General features: G+C 44.3%; 1 protein-coding gene across 1 annotated transcript in view; it reads left to right on the top strand.

Moving 5' to 3' along the window:
* The first annotated feature begins 6,827 nt into the window (after nt 1–6,827).
* ZDBF2 (zinc finger DBF-type containing 2) overlaps nt 6,828–7,172 on the top strand; it is a 32,584-nt gene continuing 32,239 nt past the window's right edge. The window contains exon 1 of the mRNA XM_049615065.1: nt 6,828–7,098. The gene's annotated coding sequence lies outside the window, so the exon portion shown is untranslated. The remainder of the gene's footprint in view (nt 7,099–7,172) is intronic.

Raw genomic sequence — 7,172 nt, 5'->3', positions numbered from 1 at the left:
TAGTATCAGAATGACTTTGGGGAAGACGGGTGCATGGTCTTTGGCTTTAAACGTATGGGTGGTAAGGTTGCTAGGCAAAGAATGAGTGGTTGTTGGTGGCTATGCAAAGTCTGATGATGAAGCAGATTTAGAAAGCTGGGTTGGGGTGCCTGGGTGGCTCAGTCGGTTAAGCGTCCGACTTGGGCTCAGGTCATGATCTCACGGTCCGTGAGTTCGAGCCCCGCGTCGGGCTCTGTGCTGACAGCTCAGAGCCTGGAGCCTGTTTCAGATTCTGTGTCTCCCTCTCTCTCTGGCCCTCCCCTGTTCATGCTCTCTCTCTGTCTCAAAAATAAATAAACATTAAAAAAAAATTAAAAAAAAAAAAGAAAGTTGGGTTGGTGAAGTGAAGGGGTGTGGTGAGTGGATGGTAGTGGTCTAACTACCATTCTGACAGGCGCTAACAAGAATCAGCCAAGACGCATAGCATGACACACAGAAAGGGCCAGTCTTGTGAACGGAAAATTAAACATGGAGTCTAGCTGTAGTTGAGGGTACATTTCAAGTGACAGCCTCAAAGATACATTTTTTTTATGAGCCCCTGTGAACCTTTTCTGTGTGCCTCACTTCCCTCCGTGAATGTTCTTCTCTGTCTAAGCAGATCCTACTCACCTCCCCAGGCCGAGCTCCAGTTTGCGCTTAACTACTTGCATTGGAGGGCGAATTTTGAGAGATACTGTCAAGATACGTGTTTCTGATCCTGTCGTTTATCTTACCGATCCCAGGTTTCCTAGCATTGCTTTGCAACCACGCAGCTTGTCACTTGGAGTTTGAAGGCAGGATAGGATATAGTAAGATCCTGGGTGAGGCACGTTGCTAGCTCGGTGGGGGAGGGGGGGGCGTGGAAATAGACATTTGGTGGATGATCCTGTTGTAAACGATCCCGGGGAAGTTCAGGGTCAGGAGTCGGGAAGGATGGCATAAGTGTGGAGCGATGCAACTGGGTTGAGTCCAAGGGATAATTTTGAGTAAGAGCTTGAGCAGGAGGTGAGGTCACTTTTAGCAGTGAACTCCTGTGCCGGCAGGGGCGATGCCTCCTGCCGTGAGGCCCTCTCCAACAGCGAGCCAGAATTCTTTCCGAGAAGTCAGTAAGTCCTCCGTAGCCTGGCTCCTCTATTTTGCTGCCAGGAAGCCACGATACAGGGCTGTCAGGTGGCGGATGGTCTGCGCTCAGGCCTGCGGTGGTTTGAACTAAAATTGTTTAGGTGGGCCAGGTTCAGAGGGCATCGGCCCCTTCAGATTTTGGAAAAAAAAAAAAAAAGACTCCAGTTTTGACTCCAGTTTGCTTTTCACTGTACGGTCACCTAGAAGGGGCCCTGGAGTCCATTTAGTTGCAAACCGTGTACCTGGTGTTTCTGAGGATATCAGAATTCCTCTCTGGACCTTCCCCAAGCCCCCTGGTGGGGCTCCTGCTCCAGAGCCCGTCATCAAAACTTTCTTTCTCCACTGTCTAATGTCTGTTAGTTTAAATTTTTATTTAGCCACTATTTTAAGCAGAAAAAAATCCAGAAGACTCCTAAGCCATAACATGGTAAGTGCACAGCGACACTGTCACTCTCCCCCACCTTCTTCCTCCCTGTTTCTTACAACCTCCTTTGTGCCGTGATTGATTTTATTATTTCCTGAGTTGCATTTCAGAGTTTCTTTGTGGAAATATAATTATATATTCCTAGTTCTGCCTTTCTCGCACAAAATTCATTACATTTTGCTTTTTTGTCACCTAATGTATTCCAGAGCTCTTCCTAAATAATATTTGAGTGTCAAATATATTTTGAGTGTTAGTTTTTAAAAATGGGGTCTATGGAATTCATATTAGCCTCTAAAATCATCCTTATGGCAACTATATATAAATGGAATAATTCTATAGTGTTGCAAGTTGACCAGTGAAAACAATTGAGGTGGGGGGAGGCAGGGGAGTTTAAATAGAGGGAAAGGCTCAAGAATATAGTTCTCATATTGATGATTTCATCATATAAAAGCCAACAGTAATTATTTTTTTAAAAGTTAAAGCTCCAGAGGGCATAAACTTTGAAATGAATTTTGAATTAAAGGAAGGAACAAGTGAGGGTGACTGGGGGGCTCAGTCAGTTGAGCGTCTGACTTCTGCTCAGGTCACGATCTCCCGGGTCATGGGTTTGAGCCTGCGTGGGGCTCGCTGCTGTCAGCACAGAGCCTGCTTGGGATACTCTGTCCCCTGCCCCTACCCCGCTTGTGCTCTCTCTTTCTCAAAAAGGAAGGGGGCGCATGGGTGGCTCAGTTGGTCGAGTGTCCTATTCTTGGTTTCTGCTCAGGTCATGATCTCACGGTTCAGTTACTGAGTTGGAGTCCTGTGTTTGGCGTTTTCTCTGTTTCCCTCTCCCTCTGTCTCTCTCTCTGTCTCAAAATAAATAACGTAAAAGAAAAAAAAAAAAAAAAGAAGGAACAAGTGTGTGGTTAGTCCTGATTATCACCAGAAGTTAGGGGCATTATCTTTCAGGATTATAAATTGTGCTTTTCTGATAGCAAGAAAAAAAACAAGGTAAAGAAACAACGTGCTAGTAGAAACAAAAGAGGGGAAGGAGTGAAAGAAAAAAGAGAAAGAGTAGACTATGGTAAGAATTGGTAAGGAATTATTAGAAAAAAAAACTATACAAAGGATGCCCTATTTGATGTCTTTGTATAAAGACGTATTATGGGTGAGGGGTGCCTGGGTGGCTCAGTCGGTTAACCATCCTACTTGGGCTCAGGTCATGATCTCACAGTTTGTGAATTTGAGCCCAGCATAGGCAGTTTGTCAGCACAGAGCCTGCTTCGGATCCTCTGTCTCCTCTCTCTGCTCCTCCCTCGCTCATGCTGTTTCTCTCAAAAATAAGGAGACCTTAAATTTTTTTTTTCAAAAAAAGATGTATCACAGAGGTATCCACATAATGTAAAAGTGGGAAGGAGTTGGCTTGACTGGATTAAAGGAAGAACAGAATGGGAAGACTGTGACAAAGAAGTTAGATCTCATTGCACATAAGTTTAAATCAACGGGGGAACATGTTATGATATTAGAGTTTTTATGATATTAGTCGCTGGTCCTGCTGCCACTCCTTTGTCCATATCTACTCCAGACAGATAGGAGCAACTACTAAAAAGCTTTTTCTTGTCTTTAGTTCCGGCGGATCATTTGTATGTTTCGTTAAAAATAGGCTCATAGTGCTCTGTAGCGCTTTGCCGACTTCAGTCAGTTTTAAGTTCTCGTGTGATAGATGAGGTTAGTTAAACTCATTTGCAGAGTTCTCTCCCGGCTCTCTTCTCCCCACACTGACATCCACCAACGTTTTCTGTGTGTCCACCATATACCTCTGCCACTTTAAACTATAGACTTTCACTGGCCTTCCTTTTCCAAGAACCTATTTGTTCCTTGTTCCAACTACCACCCTTACCCTCTGTCTTTTGAATGACATTTTTGTCAAAGATGGGGACTATCTTACAGAGAGGAATCAAGAACAAGACAAAATGCATGGAGATACCTTGTGATCATTCTCATTAAATTTAAAATTTTGATTTGGATGGGGCATATGAGTGAATTCTTTTCTATTAAACATGACATTATACTCTTTATATACTTCTAAAGTTTATTTATTTATTTTTGAGACAGAGACACAGAGAGAGAGCGAGAGCAAGCGAGCTCTCACACATGCTGGGAAGGGGCAGAAAGAGAGAGGGAGAACGAGGATCCCAAGCAGGCTCTGCACTGACAGCGGGCTCAAACTCACAAACTGTGAGGTCATGACCAGAGCTGAAATCAAGAGTCAGACGCTTAACTGACTGAGTTTCCCAGGTGCTCCATATACTGTTTATAAAAATGCCAGGGTAGGGGCACCTGACTGGCCCAATTGGTAGACCATGCGACTCTTCATCTTAGGGTCGTGAGTTCAAGCCCCACATTGGGCATGGAGCCTACTTTAAAAAAAAAAAAAAGAAGCCTGGCTAATGGGTAAAATCTTCATGATAACTCCGCCTGACTATGAATAGGTATATGTGCACTAATAGAATTTTAGGGAAAAATAAACTCTAAACTGATAGAATCTAAATTCTTTTATGATTCAGGAATGCGATCTCTGCTTTCCCTTTGTCCTTCAGACATTAGCCTAATGTTAGCTTAAACAGCTTACAAAACATCAGCATTATCAGAATGATTTCTGGACATAAAATAGCAGTTTTTATTCTTCCTTTGAAGAAAGAATGTGAAATAACACATACATAGGATCTTTTTTCTCCCTGGGGAGGGAACATACAAACCCAACCTTGATACTTAGTGTCCTTTAAAGAAATATTAGTGAATGAGTTTAGCTCTATAATGGATTAATAAAGGATTGTGGGGATCTGAAAAAGTTTAAAGCTTAACCTTACAGATAATTAAGCTCTGCCAAAAAAAGTACCCATTGCCAGTAGACAGAAATGTAGTCTGGAAGGACTACTAACTGGATGCAGGATGAAACTTCCTTTAATTTTATATGATAGGGGCGCCAGGGTGGCTCATTTGGTTGAGTGCCTGACTCTTGATTTTGGCTCAGGTCATGATCCCAGGGTGCTAAGATCGGGCCTTTTGTGGGGGCTCTGCACTAGCATGGAACCTGCGTATGATTCTCTGTCTCCCTCTGCCCCACTCGTGCACAATCTCTCTCTCTCTCTCTAAAAATAAGAAAAAAATTTTTAGATGATAGTATCATGTTGAAAAAAAATGCTATCAACTAAACTAAAACACGTTGATTTTTTTGTAATTTAGTGTTTTATTTCATACTTCATGAACTAACCCTTTCAGACTTAGATTTATTATGTATCAATCTTGTGTGTGCATATAAAGGGAGATGTAAATACAATTGGTTAAGAGGTTCCAAAATTTCTTTGCATTCAAAACCCACCTTTTCTAAAACACTTTTTGTATCAGTTGTTGATGGCTGTGGTTTTCCATCCAGTATTGTCTTCTGGGCCACCAAAAGTGTTGGAGGTGTATCAACTCCTAAGAGAGCCCTACTACTGAATCTAGGGTTGTTTTTTTTTTTTTTTCCTCAAGTCGCTGATTCTATTCCGAAGGCTTCCAGGCTGGCATTGTCTGATCTAACCAGAAGAGGTCAATGAGTAGTTTCCCGGTAACACACAGGATTCATTTTCCTTCTTCAATGATTTTTTTTTTGACCCAAACTTAGAGGGGTTGTAATTGACAAACCATACCATCAGAAATAATATCTAAGTCATTTCAGTGTGTGTGTGTGTGTGTGTGTGTGTGTGTGTGTGTGTGTTAGGCTTATTTAACTGTTTATTTGTAGGTTTCCAAAATGCATGAAGAACTAATGTACTTGGTAAGGAGCTCGGGTTTCTCAGAAGCCTAAGCTCTTTTAGCCAGTCCCATCTCTTTTTTATATGCTGTTAATTTCCTCCTTTAAGGGTTGTGGGTTTTATTAAACAATGCACTCAACTCAGTTGAAATAAGGACAATGTGAAAAGCCACATTCAATTTTCTATATGTGGAGGTGCTGACATCCAGGTTAATACAGCTACCTGGCCAATAATATTAAGAGACCAGTTCGTAAAATGCATCTTGATTTCTGAGATGTTGAAGTGTGAAAAATGTGTGTCTTCGCATCTGTGAAATGTATTATGTCATAGTGGCTGGGTTAATGTATAATGGGTTTTCTTTCACCATTTCCAAGGTTGGGATGTACCTTAAAAGCTTGCCTTAAAAAAAATCAGTATACATATATATATATTTTTGGTGTGTTAAAAAAATCTAAATAGCTGCAATAGCCCAGGTTTAAAGTCGGAGAAAGATGTAGGGGGCAAGGCAAGAGCTGAGTAATACACAAAGAATGGAAACTGTGGAAGCAAAAGCAATGGTGAGTTTAAAAAAAGGGACAAAGTCACAAGCTTATTTAAAAAATGTAATGACAATGACAACAATAGCCAAAGAACAAGGTAGCTCATTCTAAGATTATTTTTACCTAAAACATAAGCTCTTTAATCGGAGGCTCTCTCCATTTTAGGGATGCTCATTTTCCTTATCACAGATTTTAATGATATATTCAGTATTGTGATTGATTCTGGTTTGTGTCCCCCCCATTACAGTCAGCTGTTTTTGCACACCACCATATTCGCAGTGGGTGGTACAGAATACCATTGAATGACTGAGGGGATTTCGGTTAATATTCGTAACCCTTTCATGTGCAGGGGAGGTCTTTGAATACCTACCCTCCTTAAGCCTCAGTTGTCTCCTTTGTCAACTGGGAATAATAGGATTCCTAGTAAGAGCCTCTAAAGGGTTGCTTTGAGGATGAAATGCAAGAGTACATATATAAACCTTAAACACAGTGCCTAGCACAAAGTAAGCGCTCATTAAACAGGAGCTTTTGTTTGCTGCAGCTCACTGCGGCAAACACACACGAACGGCGCAAACGCCGAGCCCTCTCAGCGGAATTTTCTTTTCGAGGTTCGTCTGTTGCTGGGAATTGACAAGCAATTTCCCTCTGGGCCCTCAAATGCTAAAACCTTCGTGTCTATCTCGCGTCCTAACTCCGCTGTGAGCCCAGTCATTTTGGTTAGAACAGGTTTGATTTTACAAGCTCCAGAGTGGGGCCCTGACCCCGGTGGAAGTGTTCGCTTTAAAAGATCTGCGGGAGGGGAGGGTTGGGGCGGGAGGAAGGGGGCTCCAGCGCCGGGGGGCGGGGGTGGGCAGGGGGCGGTGCGCGGCTCCTGCGTCAGAAGGGGCCCTGTTTTCGCACCTTCCCTGACGTCAAAGCTCAGTCAGGACTGCAGCGCTACGTTCCCGGTGGATGTCTACGTGGGCTGAGTCGTGACTCGGGGCCCGGGTCTTGCGAGTGACGCTCGCACTTCGCTCCTCGTCTCACACCGGCGGGAGAGGCCGGGGGGCTCCTCTGTCTGGCTCCGCGGGCTGCGGGCAGCAGGCAGCGGGCGGCCGCGGCGCCCTGGACGGCCCGGGGGGTCCGGGCACCGCCATGGAACCAGAATAGGAAGGGAGCGCGCCCACCGGTCCTCGGCCTGCGCCCAAGCCCGGGAGGAATCCGGGAGGCCTCCGCGGAGGTGAGAACCGCGCCGCAGAGCACCGCGGCGGCGGCGGCGGCGGGCGCGGGCGCGGGCGGGGCGGGCCGAGCCGA

Source organism: Panthera uncia (assembly GCF_023721935.1).
Source record: "Panthera uncia isolate 11264 chromosome C1 unlocalized genomic scaffold, Puncia_PCG_1.0 HiC_scaffold_3, whole genome shotgun sequence".
NCBI lineage: Eukaryota > Metazoa > Chordata > Mammalia > Carnivora > Felidae > Panthera > Panthera uncia.
Note: the sequence above shows the minus strand (reverse complement) of the source record. Positions and strands in the feature narration are given on the sequence as shown.